This window comes from Lathamus discolor, chromosome 5 (assembly GCF_037157495.1).
Source record: "Lathamus discolor isolate bLatDis1 chromosome 5, bLatDis1.hap1, whole genome shotgun sequence".
NCBI classification, from domain to species: Eukaryota; Metazoa; Chordata; class Aves; order Psittaciformes; family Psittacidae; genus Lathamus; species Lathamus discolor.
The window spans coordinates 84,477,471-84,496,447 of NC_088888.1; the positions used below are offsets into that span (position 1 = coordinate 84,477,471).

The 18,977-nt window shown below is 37.4% G+C and overlaps 1 long non-coding RNA gene across 1 annotated transcript in view; it reads right to left on the minus strand.

The window, feature by feature from the left end:
- LOC136015476 (uncharacterized) overlaps positions 1 to 18,977 on the minus strand; it is a 49,991-nt gene that overhangs the window by 20,712 nt on the left and 10,302 nt on the right. Inside the window, exon 3 of the long non-coding RNA XR_010613226.1 lies at positions 6,242 to 6,323. This is a non-coding gene — a long non-coding RNA (uncharacterized LOC136015476). The remainder of the gene's footprint in view (positions 1 to 6,241; positions 6,324 to 18,977) is intronic.

The window sequence follows — 18,977 nt, forward strand, 5'->3', positions numbered from 1 at the left end:
ATGTGCATGGATAACATACATATAACACATGCTCTGATACATATTCTGAAGTGCATAATACTGTTTTGTGAACTACATAAACTGAGATAGTGAAATACTGCATCATTCTTTGTCATTGATTTCTGAAAATGTGTGACTGTATTCAACTAAAAAGTCCTTCCTTATATAATCAGAGAGCTTTATTTCTTAAACATACATAAAAACAGTGAAGAAACAGGGTAAGTTAGTTTGATCCTTTTCTTAAAGCAGAAAAAACCCCAAAACCCCAGCAGAGCTAAGAGGTATGATTGGGAAGACACTGGGGAAAGAGGACAGGAAGAGGAAAGGAAGAGAAATGAGAAATTTTAATCTTACAAGGTGTGAAGGAAAAAACAAACAAGAATCTGGGCTGGATTACGAGAAATAAAAATGAAAGAGGTTGAAATCATCCATCCTGAACTCTTTCTGTCAGTCAGAGATAGGAAATACTGCCTTAAACAGTCTAAATACAGTTGATCTATTGACTTATTGACTTGTCAGTCACAGGAAGATTTCAGTACACTGATTTCAAAACCTGGTTTATACCACTGTAAGAGTTACTGAGTGAGGATTAAGGGAGTAGGAGGCTTGTTTGGGAATACAGTTTCTGAAGGAGGTTAAATGAGAAATAACCAGAATGAGCAAAACAAAAAGATAGAGGGAAAGAAGAGGAAAATGGAAGAGAAAGAGAATTTTCCTGCAACGCTTTTATTTATTTTCACATTTACCATTTTCCTGGGACAATTTTTTTGTCCAAAGCCATTATTTGATGTCCATGTGTAACAAGTGCTTGGTGGTTAATGCCTGCTTAGATATGGAAAAGTTATTGTGATACCTGAAGTCTGGCTCTATGAGCATGTGTGAATATTTCATGGCATGAGCTTTACCTGCCTCACTCTTGGTTTGGAGTATTGTAGTGAACAACAGATGATCATTTTCAAGCTTGAATGCTCACTTAAATCCTATAATATTAAATAAATAACAAGGGCAGTCTGTGCTGCTGGAGCCAACACTTCTGAGAAACTTCTTTCAGACAAGATGCTTCTTTCACTATATGCATGGCTTCTGAAGATTTATACTTGAAAATGCTGGCTTCATTCCTCAGAATATTTCTGTGCCATCTGTAAATTTTCCACTCCACTGTTTTGCATTGTCCATCTGTTTAGACTAATTGTTTTCTCATAGGTCCTGAACACAGCGTATAATCCTAGAAAGCTATGTGAAAGATTATTTACCTGTTGGTGTGAGAACCTTGCAATATTTAAGGCATTTATTTCCCCACAATCCCTGCAAGGTTGGGAGAGAACAGTTCTCTTCATTCTCTGAGGCAGAAACCTAATACCAAATAATGCTTAATGCAATAGTCTTTCACTCAGGTAGTGCCAATTTTGCAGATCGTGTACTGTGTGAATTTCTGCACCTGGGATGCTTTATCACTTTACAGTGGATGCCACTTCATTGCTTGCGGACCTACATTGAAAATTATCTCCTGACAGGATTGCCAAAACAGACATCTTCCCAGCTATCCTATTTTCTCTTAGGGGAGTGCTGTTATACCATTTCCAATGAATTATAAAGACTTTTACAGTCTGTGTGGTCATTGATAGACACATTCTTTCCAAAAAAAGCAATAGTTGGGACACACATGTGGGAAGATAAAACTTATATTCAAATTTTCATTTTAATATGCCAGGATCTGGAGCAGTCTTCTGCTTTTGTGTGAGATCACCTTAATCAACAGAATATAAAGGAAAGAAAAAAACACACCAAAAGAGTTTCATTTCTATAACGTATTCATTGGTATAGGGAGAAAAGAAAACAAAGTAGTTTTAAACTGGGATGTGGGAGAGTCGGGCTTAGACTGAAACAGGCTGTTTCAGTATATTTTATATTTTGCAACAACTTCAGAAAGTAAGACTTTCAATTTTTATATTGGGTAGAATAGAAGAGGCCACTAAAATTGGTTTATATACGCAGAGGATAAAATCTACAATTTTTTAAAAAAAATCACAGATTTCAAAACTCACAGTAGGCCGGTATTAAACATTAACAGATACTGATGTAGCAAAAAAGAGAAACAATCACTTCAGCCTTTAGGGTAAAGAAACCTATTCCAAGTAAAATTTATGTAGTGACTTTTGGCAGAACTGAATAGTAACAGGATATCCCCCATCTGTTACTGCAAGCCAGAAAGGAGTTTCATGTTCTGCCACTCATCTTACATTTTCCATAGATGTTTTTTACATCATACCTCTTCTTACCGACATGAAAATAAATGATGGGACTTTAAAATTTGTCTGTGCACTACTCCATGGTCAGGATTTATGTGGGCTAGCAGAAGGCTATCCACATCACCATCAGAGCTCATTTCCCTTGTATTTAGACATATGCCTTTTGAATGTAAACCAAAAGAAATAAAACATTACTAAAAACGTGCAGAAGTATCCAAAACTGTAGTCCTATAATCAGCAAAGAAGGCATAGAACATAGAATCATAGAATGGTTTGGATTGAAAGAGACATTTAAAGGTCATCTGGTCCAAACTCCTGCAATGAGCAGGGACATCTTTAACTGAGTCAGATTGCTCAGAGCCCCATTCATGTTCAGCTCTGTCAAAGGTGTGTGGGTGGAAGGCTACAGAGGGTGGAAGCCCTTTGTAAAACTCCACAAGTTCCAGTTCCAGTTAAGGGAACAGAGAAACAGTGCCTGTTTGGAAACAGGTTCCTATGGAACTGCTCCTTCTGAACTGTGTATGCATCATTCTTTCCTTGGCTTCATACCATAACCACTGCAAGAGAGCAAATCAGATGTTTCTTCCTGGAGCTCTCTAAAGTGACCCAAATCAGGGCAAACATAAACACAAAATAGTTTCAAAGGGTATTTGTATGTAACAGCAGGAAGAATAATCAGAACTTCCTTCAAAATTCAACACCTTAGTGATGTTTAAGATGAGTAAAATTTGTTTTCATGCTGAATTATATGAGATTCTGGACTATACCATGAGCACCACACAGAAAGAAAAACAGAAATGAAAGGTAAGGGAATGCACAAGTCTGAACAGTCAGCAAAGAATTGCTAATAAAGCCCTAAAGATCTCAATTTCTACTTGTACTTTAACAACTGTAAAGTTATAGTGAGCTTACAAGCAAGAACAGAGTGAAAAAAGGGCTGATTTAACCTCATTCTTTGGAAACCTGGAGTATTTTATTCAGCACTGAAACTATCAACAGCAAAATTTGGGGGAAATATACTTTAGCATTACATACGAATGTTGCTATGTGACTAAACAAGAGATTTCAGATACTGTCTGAACTTCTAAAAACAATAGTACACTCTCACTGTAAAAAGCAAATTGCAATCTGATTGGATCGGAAATACATGAATATTTTACCATGGCATGTTATCTATGAATAATGGAATATTTGTGGGATCTAAAAAGTAAATAATTGCTTCAGATATACTGATTTTCACGTCATGTAGTCTGTCCATTGTTAAACTTTCATGGAACTTTAACCCAGAGTATGGTACCCTGTTATGCTAAGCATAAATGCCACCAAACATCTAGAATAGATGCAAATATGCCAGTTTTTAACTGTGTGAAATAGTTGTACTACACAAAATGAAACTTTAAGAAATGTGTAATTTAAGAGGGAATTAACAATTTTTAATGCTGTTATTTGAGCAATTACAAATTGGTCACTATAAGAATAGAGGGGTGTTTATAAAAAACTGTTGGAGAAATGGGATTCAGAGACACATACAAAAAAAGACTGATGGCATCTAGGGCAATGAATGACAGTGATACTTGGCTAGACATTAAGACTCTTAAGTTTAGATTTTTATATTTAGAAATATACAGACATGCCTATGGCCCCATTATAGCTGATGGAAATCTAAGCAACACAGTTGGAGTCTGAAAGCAGTTCAGTTCACCTTAGAACAGTCACTAAGGCTAAGACCTTACTGCAAATAAAACAGTTCCACAGCTTAGATACCTGTAACACTTGAATTTAGGTTGCTTAATCTTGCACTTAGTTCAGTCATACATCAAAAACCTTCATGTGATGGCTCTAAGTGCTTAATTTCAGAAAGTCATCCTGACTGTTTAATTTGTGCTCAGAGTTTTTGTTTCTACGCTGCCCCAGTTTCAGCAGCTCAGTGCTTGGCTTCCACCTTTGCTGTAGTAGGATCCAAACCCTACCCAAAGCAGCTGCTAAGACTATAAAAGGATCTGATCTGAAAACCTTGCTCCAGATATGCCTAACTCCACATAAAAATTTGAGATCCTTCAAATTCCATCAGAACTTGCTCTGCTTTCTAAAACATATCTAATAGAAGAGATAACAATGATTATTGTTTTATTAAGAAATAATTTAGTCAGCATTACAGCTGGCTTTCAGGGCTGTGAGCACACATAGCTGGCTCACGTCCAGCCTTTCATTCACCAGTACCTCCAAGTCCTTCTTGTAGTGTTTTTGCACACAAAACTTTTCTGCATGTAATTCAGCCCATACGAATCTTGTAAGCAATACCACACAAGTTCTTTTTTTATTCAGTGCTATTGGTTTTGAGAAGAAATGTTGTTCAGTGTCCCAAACCCTCAAATCAGTCACCAAACAATGTACTGAACTTTGTTATAACAAAATGTAAATGAAAGGGGAAAAAAAGACTGCACTCTGTCTCGAAGATTTTTAAGTTGAATGTTTAATGTTTAATTCCAGCCTTAGTACTGAAACAATTTTTTTTTTATGGGGACCGAGGCATATGCATTACTGAAAGCTTTTAAGGACAGAATAGACAAACTTTGTCAAGCGTGGCCAAGTTGATCCCGCACTGCAGCTGAGAGACAGAGTGAATAACCTTCTGAGTTCCTTTACAGGCCTGTTTTCTATTGTTAGTACTGCGTATAATTCATGATTATAGGATATTGGAATTCCCAGAACATCAGAAACCATATAGTAAAATGTATTTATTTATGTGTATATATATCCACACTGTTCATCCTTGCAAAAGCTCTTAAATTGGTGCTTTTAAAGAGATATAAAAGCACAAGCTATTTCTCATGTTGTATTTTTCAATAGGTAAAAGTCTCAACAAAAATGAATCTAGAGTGTTCTATTAGAACACTTTATTTTGTATCTGGTAGGATTTTAATATGAATTTATAAAATTGCAGGTTTGAGAACATAGGATTTATTTGATTATAGACTTACTTATGAAGTCTAATGGTAAAAGCAGTTATGCCATATCTGTGCAGAGCCAGATTACCTGGTAGAGTAGATTAGGACCAGTTCAACATGTACTTGCAAGGTCAGGTCATAAATGATCACAGCCTGCACTGGAGAAATCATATATTATGCTTTTGTGCCAGTTTTTCTTGTGTATTTTACGTGATCTTTTGGGTTGTCTTGGTCTAACCTTCCCTTTACTTTCCACAAATCTGCCATATCTGCCAGCACTTTTCTATCTGCTTTTCTGCTTCATAGCTCAGCTGCTGCCCCAGGAGACAGCTGCACTGGAAGCTGACTCTGCCTGGTGTAGCCACTGCTTCTAACCTTCCTTTAACCTGTGCTCAAGTAAGACAATAAATACTGCACTGGAAGGAGTTTTGCAGGTGTTGATATTTCTGTTTCAAGCATATAAGTACTGATGTGTGCCCAGCCACTGAATCACTGCTGAGCTTGGTGGGACACTGAGTGTGGAAATTGTGCAGTCCAGACTGACTGACCTGCTAACTTCATCAACATCTCTGTTGGTCTGTCCTCATTCCATGTAATTTTTGAGTTTCTAGAGAAAAATTAATGTTAACAGATAGTTGTGCTATAAGGATTGTGATCAGATGCAAAAGTTTCAAATGGGCACAGTGACATTCCCATGTATCACATGCTATGGAAGAATGAGTGGCTGTTAGCAATTCTTTACTTGAGCCTGTGTTAGGTCTTGGAGCATTGGTTTCTTTTCTCACAATGCTATGCTTTGAGCTCAGGAGTGTCTTTCTCCTTGGTATTCTGGAATAACAAAAAACCTAGCACAGCAAGGGGAGCAATTGGTCTGCTTTGAGCGAGGATATGAGAACACCTATTTGCTCAGGACAAGAGAAGACTGTATGCATGTGTCTAGTAGTGTTTCAAAACATGGCACTGCAAGTAAAGACAAGTGCCCAGGCAAGAAATATTATCGTCAGTGAGTCACCAAAAAAGCAAAGTTTTGCAAAATGTGCATACCATGAGATAGCTGGCAATATGTTTGTGTCTGCTGGATATCCTTCTGCAAGGAGGGAGTTATCATTCCTTCCTGGTTGTGTGCCTATAAAATGGAAACCAGTTTGAAGCCAAAGCATATACATTTAGATACCCATACATACCCATACAAGAGAACCAACAGTACTGCTCACCTGGGCTACCTGTAGACCCCCTATGGATACTAAAACTAATTTTCCTTGGTTTCCGCTGTAGCAAGTAGCCTTAGACATTAGGAGACACTTGTGCACTATTCAGAAAAGCCATTTACAGATCCAGAAACAATGTCTTGATCCCCAGGAAGGATCAAGCCATCTTCTCATAATTTGGAAAATCTTATAGGGTTTCCTGCTGACACTTAAATTGCCCTTTATTTCTTGAGGCCCCTCAGGTGTCCATGGTGGTCCTTTAGAGAAGGAGTGAAGCAAACAGCTAAATTCACTAACAGCTTTAAACATACTTTTAGTCCTTCTCTTCACTCAGGGCATCAAAATTGTCAGCACTGGATGACCATTCTGAATATGGCTATAATATCTCACAGGAAACAGATAAAAGGCATCATCAGAAGTATATAATTCCATTGGACCCAACCCCATATCTCAGAGTTTATGCTATTCAATGTATGATGCCATCAGAGAACTGTTGTGGCTTGTCTAATCCAGTTGTGCCTAAACAAATACCTTGTTTAGAAGGAAGATGTTCTGGATGAGGTATCAGCACTTGAAAGACATCAACATGAAGCTGTATCTTGCTACTCAGAATGTATGGTTACACTTATCAAAATGCATTTATTAGCAGCTTATCAAAATGCATTTATTAGCAGCTTATCAAAATGTACAGCGTAGAACTCCTTGGCAGTGAGGTGCTTCATGTCTCATAAATTCTAGCAAGATGTGTTTCCAACAGGTTGTGATTGTAAACTCCTCAGTGCTAATAACCTAACAGGAAAAGAATGCGGAGAAAGGTGATTGCATTACCCTTTTGCTCAGGGGTTGGGAAACAAATATGATTGCAAAGAGTTTGAATAAGCAAGTATCACACAGCAAAGACAATAAAGCATAGCAAATGAACAAGCAGAAACACTTCCATGGTATTTAAAGGATTAACCAGCTCATTTGTGTGCCTCTGAAGGTATAGAAGACACAGCAGGATTGAAATATTAGACTGAAAAACTAGCTTATTTTAGAACGATGGGGAAGGTTCAAGGCTGGAGCATGATGAAAAGAGATGTGCTCATACCTTTAGACAGAGAATGAGAAATAACATATAAACAAATTATTTCCTATTTCATAGTTATATTAGTCTCTCAAAACTTTGCAGAAAAGAATTGGTCCCTTTTGCAGATGAACTTCTGTTCTAAGTCACAAATAAAACAAAAACCAAAAATAAATGAATTAAGCAAATGCGATCAAAATGTTTAAGGGTGGTATTACCACTTCATGTTAAGTTAGCAGTTATCTCATGAGAAGGCAGAAATGGACAGCTGAAGTGAAAACCTCTTACAAGATTACAGCTAAATCAGTCCTTTTCAGTTTAGGTACAGTACTGCCTGCACTGGCATTTGAATGAATCTCCATCTCAGCAGTCCATCAATATGTAAACACTATAAATGCTGAATTTAGCTTTGAAAGAGCAAATTAAAAAGTTATTTTTCTCATTTGTTTGTTTTCTTCTGTTGTGAGAAAGCTGTAATTTAAAAAGAATTAATTTATGGTCTGCCTGTGTAGCAGGATTTAAATATCATTAGGTTAGAATTTACTCTGATGAACTGGTAAATACAGTCATTTACAGACAATTAGCTGCTTGCTGATGTCTTTCAGATACTGATCACCATGAAACATAACCCCAGTGTCATGTCTGTTTCTGCCATCCTCCAACTGCTGCCTATTTATCTGGACCTCAGATTTTATAGGCTCTTTTCAGCAGTAAGTAAAGATTTGACTTTGTTGGCAAATTTACAGTTATCTGGCACCTGGATTAAAATGATGCTGTGCAGCAATCTGACTAAAGCAAACTGGCAGAAAGCATGTAGTCACTTGCAGACTATATAGGATTTTGCAGTTATCGAAAGATTGTTTATTCCCAATGCATTTAGCAACTCAACCTTATTAAACTATTAGAAAACAGTCATGTTTGTTCTGTTCTCATAGTTATGGATTTGTCAATGTTGTAACCATATGAACTTGATCTATGTCTTTTCTTGTCAAGGATCTAAAATCCATTGATTGTCTCTATCATCTGTGCTATCTGAACTGCTAGTGATTGTTTCTACAGGGCATGATAGACCTCAAAATCCACGTCTAGTAATCTGCCTGACTTCCAAGAAACATTATTTAATAATACTGATGAAAACCAAGTATATTCCACAAAATAATGAGTGTATTACTTAAATTCCTCATAGTAGTCAAGGAAGAAGTACACTCATATACAAAACATGCAGAAAAAAATAAAAAAGAGCTACACAGCTTAAAAAAGGAAGGAAATGGTTTATTGTTAGCATGAAACCTCAGTAATATTGTCTTTTCTGAACTGCTTATTAGTTTTCAATATTTTCTAAATCCTCCACTATGTTCAGGGGTGTCCTGGTTTTGAGCAGCAGCAGTCATTTTTCTCCTTCTTAGGAGCTAGTACAGTGCTGTGTTTTGATCTTTTGGCCTTGGAGCAGTGGTGATAACGCCGATGTTTTCAGTTGCTGCTCGAATGTTTGGTGTGGCCAAGGACTTTCTGAGCCTCATGCTCTGCCAGGGAGGAGGGGAGGCTGGGAGGGAGCAGAGACAGGACACCTGACCCAAACTGACCAAAGAGGTATTCCATACCACAGCACGTCATGCCCAGGATGTAACGGGGAGTTACCCGGAAGGGTTGGGACTGGAGGGTTGGAGAAGGTATCGGTCGGTGCTTGGCTGGGGGGAGTGGGGTGAGTTATTGGTCGGCTGGTGTTGAGGTGTTGTATTCTTTCCTCTTGTTATTTCCTTTAGCACTATTATTATTGGTGGTAGCAGTAGTGATTTGTGTTATACCTTAGTTACTAAACTGTTCTTATCTCAACCCGTGGGAGTTGCATTCTTTTTGATTCTCCTCTCCGTCCCTCCAGAAGCAGGGGGAGGGCAAGAAGGGGGGGAGTGAGTAAAAGAGGTTTGTGGTTGGGTTTAAACCACGACAAGGGGCCATCGTGCAAACTAAAGCATTAGTAATAAAGGTGTGAAAAGATCTCTTCTTCTGTTTTTCCCTTTTTCCTGCCTACCCCATCACTTTCCCTTGGCAATTCAACAGCACAATGAATTCTTCCATTAATTTTATCTCATTGCTTTTTGAACCTATTTATACATTTGGCACTCATAACATCCTATGTCAATGAGTACTGCAATTTAATAATGTGTAATATGAAAAATACTGCCTTTTATTTGTTCTAAACCAGTTGCCTGGTAATTTCATTTTTGTTCCACCTTGTCTTTGTGTTGTGGGAAACAGTGAGTAGTTATTCCCTATTCACCCTCTCTCTGCCTTTAACAGTTTCTACAAATTTTTCTCTATTTTCCCCATAACTATTCATTTTCCACACTGAAGAATCTTAGTTTATTCCCCATGAGGAAACATTCCAAGTCACCTGTTATACTGATTTTCTGATTTTATTGTGTTCCTTTGCTGAAGAATCACAGTACTTTATTTCTATTCAATTTATTTGATTCTTGACCATTTTCCTAATATTTCTTGCTATTCTATTTTCTCTTTTGATCACTTATGAACACTGAAAAATTGTTTCCAGAGAACTTTTCATAAGATCTGCTTCCAGGATCACCTTCTTCATGATCATTTGAAATGCAGTATTTTGTTTCTAAACTTATGGTTTGTTTCTCTCCATTATGATAGGTATGAATTCACATTCATGAAGGGTGAATTTTATTTACCTCTCTGTCATGCTGATGTTCTGTTTTGTGAGACTATTCTGCAGCTTTTCCTTGTCACTTCCAGTGATGACTCTTCTAATCAATTCTGTGCCATTTTGAGACTTTTTGCATCATTACTTACTGCTTAGCCAGATCATTTAAGAATGTGTTTAATATCTTGTGTCTTAACATAGATACTTGAGAGACTCTGCTGGTGCCTTCCTTCTTTGTGAAAAATCTACCATTTATTCGTAATGTTTATTGATTGTTCTTTGACCAGTTAGTAACCCATGAAAGGACTTTTCTTCTTCCTCCATCTACATATAGCTGTTTTAAAAAAGCCTTTGTCAAAAGCTTCTTAAAAATCTGAATTAATTGACGAGCTTCAATACTAATTCCTTAAGGCAATTATTGCTCATGATAATAAACATAATTTATAGTTCTTCATCAGAGGTTAGGATTCAGCCGTGCTTATGCTGCTGAAAAATCCAGACTTGACACCTGTCAGTGTCTCATCTATAAGGAAGAAAAGCTCAGGGGAGTAGCAGGAAGCTGTTCTTTGGGTCTCTTCAGGAAATGTTTTCAGTTGAACACCTTTACGCATTTCCTGTGGAGGACAGAGGGCTCAGCAATACCTCGAACTCCATGTTGGTGATTGACATAGGAGGATGAAAGCTAGAAACTATATTTTTAAAATCATGATTCAGGTAGCTAGTGTCTAGAGATCCACATTAACTACCCATTTAGAGGACTTCAATATCACTGTAACCAGAGATAAAAGTCACTATGCATTTCACTGCATATCTTCACTAATACATCATCTTGATTGTGAAGACAGCAGTAGTTTTCTAAGATCGAATAGCTTCATGGGCTGGTACCCTATAAAGGGGCTCAGCAAAATAACAGGAAGCTAGGCTGGAATGAGATTTTAATTAATCTTTTCCCATTTTCTTGGACACCAAGACTACTGTGTCTATATTTTATAGTCCTGGCTCCATGTGGTATTGTGTTTCCCTAACAAAGGCATTTTCTCTCCTGTAGCCCTCTTTTGGCCTCTTTTTTTTGCTCTTTAAATTTATAGGTTATAAATACTAGTGTACATTGATAATAGTGATCTATTTGGGATCATAGGATAACAGAAAAGCAGAGGTGTCACAAAATATAAATGTATATAGTCTTAACTGCAGGAATTAGGAACCAAGTCATACCTCAGTTTCATTGTGTGAAACTTGACAAGTCAAGGAATACCTAAATTTAACCAAAGAAGCAGATGCAATCTTGCACAACCTGTGAGATTTTTTTCTTCAATTTTACTGGTTCATAGTCATTATTAGTTAGAAATTAGACAGAATTTAATTTCTAAGCAATAAACAAAATTCACTATGGACTATCTTTAGTTATTGTGGAGACTGAATTTTCTTTGACTGGGGAAAAATGTCAGAATATTGTGTGTGGTGTCTGTCAAATATCAGCTGGTTACAAGCAGAAGTTTTTATGCTTGAGTGAAAAATACCAGACTCAGGAAGGTTTAGATAACGAATGGGAATTGGAGATTGCTTCATGAAAGGTGACATCTTAGATGAACAAAGCAGTTTTAAATATTTGTAACTGGCATGTTTTCAAAGGTGTTGTCTGCTAAAATACATATAAATAAATAAGGGTTTCAAGGAGCTGAAATCTATTATGATGTATGGAAGAAAATATATCTGAATAGAAATATGTAATAAAGCTGCACTGCCTCTTAGTTTTTCCATCCAACATAAAAGAAACATAAAAAAGTGTAATATTTATTTTTTGTTAAATCTGTTGAACCTCTGGAGGTGCATTATGGTTTATGTTTTGCCTCTTGGACTTCAGTTATGCACCTAAACTTGGACACATATGGTTCAGTCTTGTTATGCAAGATAGAAATTCATTACAGGAATATAGCAGAATTATTGACTTCAAGTCAACACTGAATTTTGAGATTAGAATAATAAAACAAGAATTCATGAGGCACATTTATTATCTTTTCCCACTGATAAGAACTTGCTGAGAGACTAGCTTCTTTGTTAGATAAGCTCTCTGACAAATGCATTGTTTCTATTACCAGAGTGATCCTAATTTATACAAATATGTTTAATGTTCAGACATTTCAGAAATAATGGCAACAAATAATTGGTAAGCTAGAGTGCTTTTTTGGTGCTGCATCCAGTATTTTTCTCTTCACTGTGTCTGGCAACCAGAAAATTACCGTTCGTATTTCCTACCAGTTGGCTATTCAACCAGGTTTTGGTGCAGTTCCTGATTCTCCACATTCCTTATTCCCTAAACAGCCCTGGAAAATATCATAGAATCATAGAATGGTCAGGGTTGGAAAGGACCTTAAGATCACCTAGTTCCCACCCCCCTGCCATGGGCCAGGATTCCTCGCACCATACCACATTGCCAAAGGCTCTGTCCAACCTGACTTTGAACACTGCCAGGGATGGAGCATTTACCACTTTGGGCAACCTGTTCCAGTGTCTCACCACTCTCAAAGTAAAGAACTTCTTCCTAATATTTAACCTTAACCTCCCGTTTCAGTTTAAACCCATTACCGCCTGTCCTGTCTCTACAGACAGATCTTTTCCATTATCAGTCTAGATGAGAGTGTGTAGAGGTTACAGTCACGAGGTATTTTTTAGCTGCCTAGTTGGAAGACAGATTTATTTATGGAGAGTATAGTGAAAAAGGAAGACTAAATTGGATGCTTTCAGTAAAACTTTAATTGACTCAGAATTCACACTATAATGTATTTAACTTCCAGAATTCACAGCCTTTTGATTTTTCAATCTGTAGTCCTTTGCATGTGTCTGAAGAGCAGTACAGACTCATGAAAAACTAAAGAATTGATGTTATTAGACACTGCCTGTACATTGGCTCTTCTGAAATAACAGTAAGGAAACAAGGAAAAAAGGAAGCAAGAGGATAAAGAAACACTAGGAAACAATGTAATTTACTGAAATCTTCGTAGCATCTTAGGCACAGATTCCTGAGGTTGTATGTAAAATCTCACATTTAGAAAGCCAGCTGAGCCTCCTATTAGAAGCAATTATTGTATCTTGCAGCTACTCCCTGTATTATTATTTGCACAAAGATTATAAAGAAGTATTATTTCTTAGTGACAATCTAGACCAAGGTATAAAAACTCACTTTCATTTCTTGACTTTCAATGTGGTTTCTGAAAGGATTAGCTTATGTAAGAACTCAAGCATGATATGTTCTTCCCTTGAGACAACCCATGTTCATTTAACAAAGGCTTAAGTCTCCAGCCATGCACCATGGAGTCTTGTTTGCCTCTCATTTAGCACAGGCTTCCAGGCTGCTTTGCACAGCCTCTGGAGAGGCAGAAAATAGGTATGTATACTGCATTCAGAAGCAAAAGAGAGTGAAAAAAAAAAAAAAAAGAGGCTTTATCTGTACCAGGAAACAATATTTGAGACCTATAAATATTAACATTGATTTTTACTGCAGAACAGCATACAGAATTCCCAAAGTTTATACAGAGGAACATTTTCTAACCCAATTACATGCCCAAGAAGCTCAGCAGTTCACTATATGTAATTAATTTGAATCCAAAACTGGATATCTTGTACCCTTGTTCTGGTTACTGGTATTTTTGCAGTATACAAGCTGACTTCAGGGATTCCTATTTTCCTTAATGTCATCTAACATCTGTGATTGTGCTGGCCTGAACTATAGAACTACTCCTTTGACCTGCGTATATTTATTTGTGGAACTGATGTCTAGTCCCAAGATTTAAATTGTATTTGGTCTTTCTGCCAAAAGTAGCTATACTAAAGCCTAAGGTATTAAGGGTCCAAAAGCCTTGCTTTCGGCTGGGATTTTCCTCCTATTGTGAGATGAAGTGCAGTAAGCTCCTTGCCCTTCAGTCAGGTACAGTTGCTATGGGTAGATCAGACCCTCTTAGCATGTGGATGTTGTGTAGGAATAAGGCCAACGCACATAGGAACACAAGACCATAAAGTAAGTAGAGGTCCCAACAAAAGTTATCAGAATTACTTTATTTTAGATTTCAGATATTATTAATAATATCTTATAAATTGTTATAGGTCTAATGCTGTTTATTGTGTGCCTAAAACGTGCAAATCACAGAAAAAGATGATTCTGCTGCAGCCTGCTTTCAACCAAGTATGGACAGTGGTATGACCAAGAAGTCATTCTGCTCATGCTCTTTGTGGAAATGAAGCATTTGGAGAAAGAAAGTAGGCAATTTCACTGGGCTGTGAAGAGAGCACAGGAGATACCTTGACCCCATAGAGCAGTAATTAGGGCATACACAAGGAGGACATTGACCTGGATTTTGAAATATTTCTGCGATGAATGTTGATATTAGAGCATTATAGGTAAAATATATAACACCTCTGGGTAAGGATCAATGCTTACAGCTCTATTTACTCTTTTGTTCACCCAGAAGGGTTGCCTACTTCATCATGTCCCCTCTTGCATTTTTGCTGTGTGGCCAAATGACATTTATGTTCTTCTGTGTACAATGACAGTTCCAGCAAAACCAATGGCAAATACTGTTTTTATCCAGTTGGTCATTTGTCCGGTACTTAAGGTACAATCCAAAGTTATTTGGGCTTAAATTTCCTCAACTAGCAGAAAGTGATGAGGCTGTACATCCCCCTCACTAAAGAAGATGTGATATCAAATTGGTGTTCATGCACAAAATTTCAAAGGCAGCTTTGTGTCCTCAGACTTTGTTTCTGTTTTAAATGCTAAATTCTTCAAAATGTGGCTTTTAAAACAAACCCTCCACCGATAAGTCTGAGTTTTTGATTTCTGGGGATAGGTGAACTGAACTGCAAGTTTAAGAAAGGCAGCAAATCTTCAAGAGAGAAACCAGTGCCCTTTTGTTTTTTTATGTAAGTAAGTGATTAATTTCAGTAACTTTCAATTTCATGACTTTAGGAAACTTTCTTTTAAGAGCACTGGAACAGGTTGTCCAGGGGGGCTGTGGAGTCTCCTACACTGGAGATATTCAAGGCCCGCCTGGACAAGTTCCTGTGTGATGTACTGTAGGTTACCCTGCTCTTGCAGGGGGGTTGGACTAGATGATCTTTTTAGGTCCCTTCCAACCCTTGGGATTCTGTGATTCTGTGATTCTGTGAAGATGTACATTGATGGGAGGGTGATTCCATTATCTCTATTGCTACCTCTTTCTATAGGCTATTTACAAAATCAGGGTATCTAACAAAAGGTTATGTAGTGGCCAGATGCTTAAGCTATACATTTTATTAAATAATTTATGTATGTTAGACCTTTGTGACTTATACATGTTTCATCCACAAAATTCACAGTTCTGTAGAACTTCAGATCATCTCAGAGACATCTATGTTCCCAGCTCATCTCAGAAGAGTAGAATATCTGCTGAACATCTGACATTCTTTGGTCACTTCTCTTAGAAAATAGCAGATCTGTATACATTTCCCATTATTTCAAGACACTGTCTCAGCCAGGCAGCAGACATCCTAGGACAATTAAGAAAAAACATTTTTGTTTTAAATTCAGTGCCAGGAGTTCTTATCACTAGAGAATGCTTGATGACAAAGAAATAATAATTATGTGTTCTGAATTTTACGCTGAGCTGAAACAGTATTCTGGAAATATTACTGGAGATAAAGAGCAAAAGGGGATTTCTGATAATTAGATGTGATTTCCAACTGAATAATTAAGCCAAAATGATGCAGAGGCATTTCACTGTCTTTTGGTAATATACAGTGTGACTTCCTTTGTCTTTCCTTTTCCATTTTTTTCTACTTGCATTTATTATAGTGTGCTGAGCTAAGATTACTGTGGGCAGAAACTAACTTCTATTTTATACTTGTGCAGCACCTACAACAAAGAGCTTAACTGAAATACCAATAAAGGATAAATAATCCTTATTTAATACATGACAAGATAACAAATGATAACTAGTGTTGGACTATATCTAGTACTAAGAAGTATCATAGTCTTTTAGAATGTTTTTGAGATAGATATAAGAAATGTAAGATCAGATAAAACTTTGTACTGTTAGACTCGTACAAAATGTTTTTGATACCACTGACACTGGTATAACCCTTGGACTGTTGTTTTTTTTTTTTTTTTCTTATAGAAAGCTGCAATGAAAAGCAACATTACAGCTGCTTCATATGAGATACGCCAGGATGCTGAGAGTGCCAATTGGCCTTATGGGCTTGACCAACCTCACTGGGGACCTCCATCCTCTGTCCCAGGGCTTCTGTCATAGAATCAATCATAGAATAGTTAGGGTTGGAAAGGACCTTAAGATCACCTAGTTCCAACCCCCCTACCATGGGCAGGGACACCTCACACTAAACCATGCCACCGAAGGCTCTGTCCAACCTAGCCTTGAACACCGCCAGGGATGGAGCATTCATGACTTCCCTGGGCAACCCATTCCAGTGGTCATTCATTTCTGTCCTGAAGCCTGAGCTGTGGTGTAGGTAATGCCTGCTTCCTGGTCGGGCCTCAGACCTATGTTGCAGGTGGCTGGTCTTCCTGGATGGACCTCTCAGATATATGTCTGAGCCAGTCTCAAGCCCTGTCTCTTTTGCTCCTGGCCTAGTTCCCTGGATGGACCCTGGACCTGGGTCATCTCTTGCTATGGCTGTTGAAGGAACCTGCTACTAGCCCCCATGGGACTGTGCCCTGCTGGTGAGGTGTTACCTGTGCTGGGGGTCACCCTTGGATCCTGGGTTGCCTTCTCTTAGTGGCTGCCTCTCACTATGTCTGAGCATGAATTTCATCTCTGTGGCAAGAACTCGTAATTTCAAGGGGCAATTTTTGACAGAACTGCAAAATAAAAAAGCTCCCTTACAAAGAGATAACAGTTTTCTGCTGCTTAAAAAAAAAAAAAAAAAAAAAGGAAAAAATGGAAAAAAGGAAAAAGAAGGGACTAACAAAAAACCAAAACCGTCATCTTTTTTACTCACAGAATGCCTAAGTGCAATTTTTTATTGACTGTTTTTTTGCTTTACATAAGTTTATACTGTCATGTCGGAACATTAGATGAAGAAAACCACATTTCCAGCTGAAAGGAAATAAAATAGTAATAAAATGAGCTGAGTAGTGTTTCCTGCAGTGTTTAGTATATGCTGTCCAAGGCTATGGCAGAAGCACTTATCAACAATTCAATATTCAGTTCTGAAAGATGAGGAAAGCTGTTCTAAAGTAATTTGTTTGACCTCCAGAACCACTGGTGTTTCTTTAGCTTTTCTTTTTTTGCCTTTTGGTCATTGGTTTCTGCATCAGCAACACTGTCTGCTTTGTTCTACTATAAACACTGGAGTTTCTGGAGTGCACTGTATCTTTGTGCTTGGATGTGGGTCTGTGTGTGCAGGTGACTTAGAAAATCATGGCCCAGCTTTGCACCACCATTTAATTCCTGGAAAGGAAACTTCTTGTACCACATCCTGTCACAGTCCATGAATATGACTGCATGTGCTCCCATTTTCCTTACTAAAACAAGAAAAAAATCTTTAGAAAGCTTACAGCAAAGGGAGATGATTGTTTAGGAAAAAAATATTTCCTTTACTGGCCTCAGAAAAGTTCTCAAGACATGTTTTCAGATACAAATATTTTGCCTGTAGAAAACTCACTTTTTAGATGAGGAATGTAAATTAAATAAAAGGCATCAATCAGGCTATGAGCGAACATGCCTTCTGAATTTATGTGTCTCAGTGGAAGCCATTAATGGCCCCAAATGTACCACCTAGTTTTTTATGACTTGGCTGCCAAAAGGCTTTTGTGCATTTTCTAATCTACTTTTGTGCATTTTCTAATCTACTTTCAGTCAAGACTGATAATATAGTCAGTGACAGTGGTGATAGAAGGCTGTGTACAAACCCACATACCCTTTGCCTGAAGTAAAAGGAGCATTGTTTACAAGTTTCCTCCCACAGCAGGTTTGTGGGCTCACCAGCCTGCAGGAGACAGACAGGAACAACCAACCTGGTATTGTCAGTGTTTTCAACCACCTAAACAGAAGTTTACCATTGCCTAATTAGTTAGTTTTGTAATGCTGCGTTTTTACTTTTGTGTACTTTGTGAACTGAACTACATTCTGTTTGTTTCAGATGTGGAACAAATATAGCGGAATACAAATGTACTTGATTGTGGGCATTAGCAAATGAGGTGGTGATGAGTAATCTGTGCTTTCAGGTTCTCACTGAGAACAGTTCTGAATTTACAGATTAACAGATGTGTCAAGCAGAAAATAAGCTGTATCAAAGTGGAATATTAAACAATAATTATCTTACAATTTGATTAAAATAAATTTCAACTGCCAATTATTCCTCCTCCAGATTTCTCAATATCATCTCTGAGGAGAAATATATGAGCCTGTTTTCTAATTTAAGAGGGATAGATTGGGAGAACTAGCTCTTTTGTTTTTACCTCCTTTTCCTTATGCATATCTGAATATTTGATACGTATAAATACATATCAGATACAGACTTTTATATACAGAAATGACCTATTTGCTTGTCTCTGTTGTTTGCTACTCATGCTTAAAAAGAATAAAATATCAGGACAGATATCAAATCTTCCATATATTTCACTGAAATACCAATGAAAATTTAATCTGATTTATCATCTTTTAAAAATTCTTCCTTCAGTTAAGTGGCATAAACACTTTCTGTTCACAGAAGATATAATACAACAGTTCAGAGCGTAATCTTATAGATGTCTATCTACAGTGTGGATAAAGCTGGACCACTGTGCAGAAAAGGCTGCAAAAAATTGATGGAGCCAGGAAGAGAAAAACTTGCAGGGAATGGGGAAAC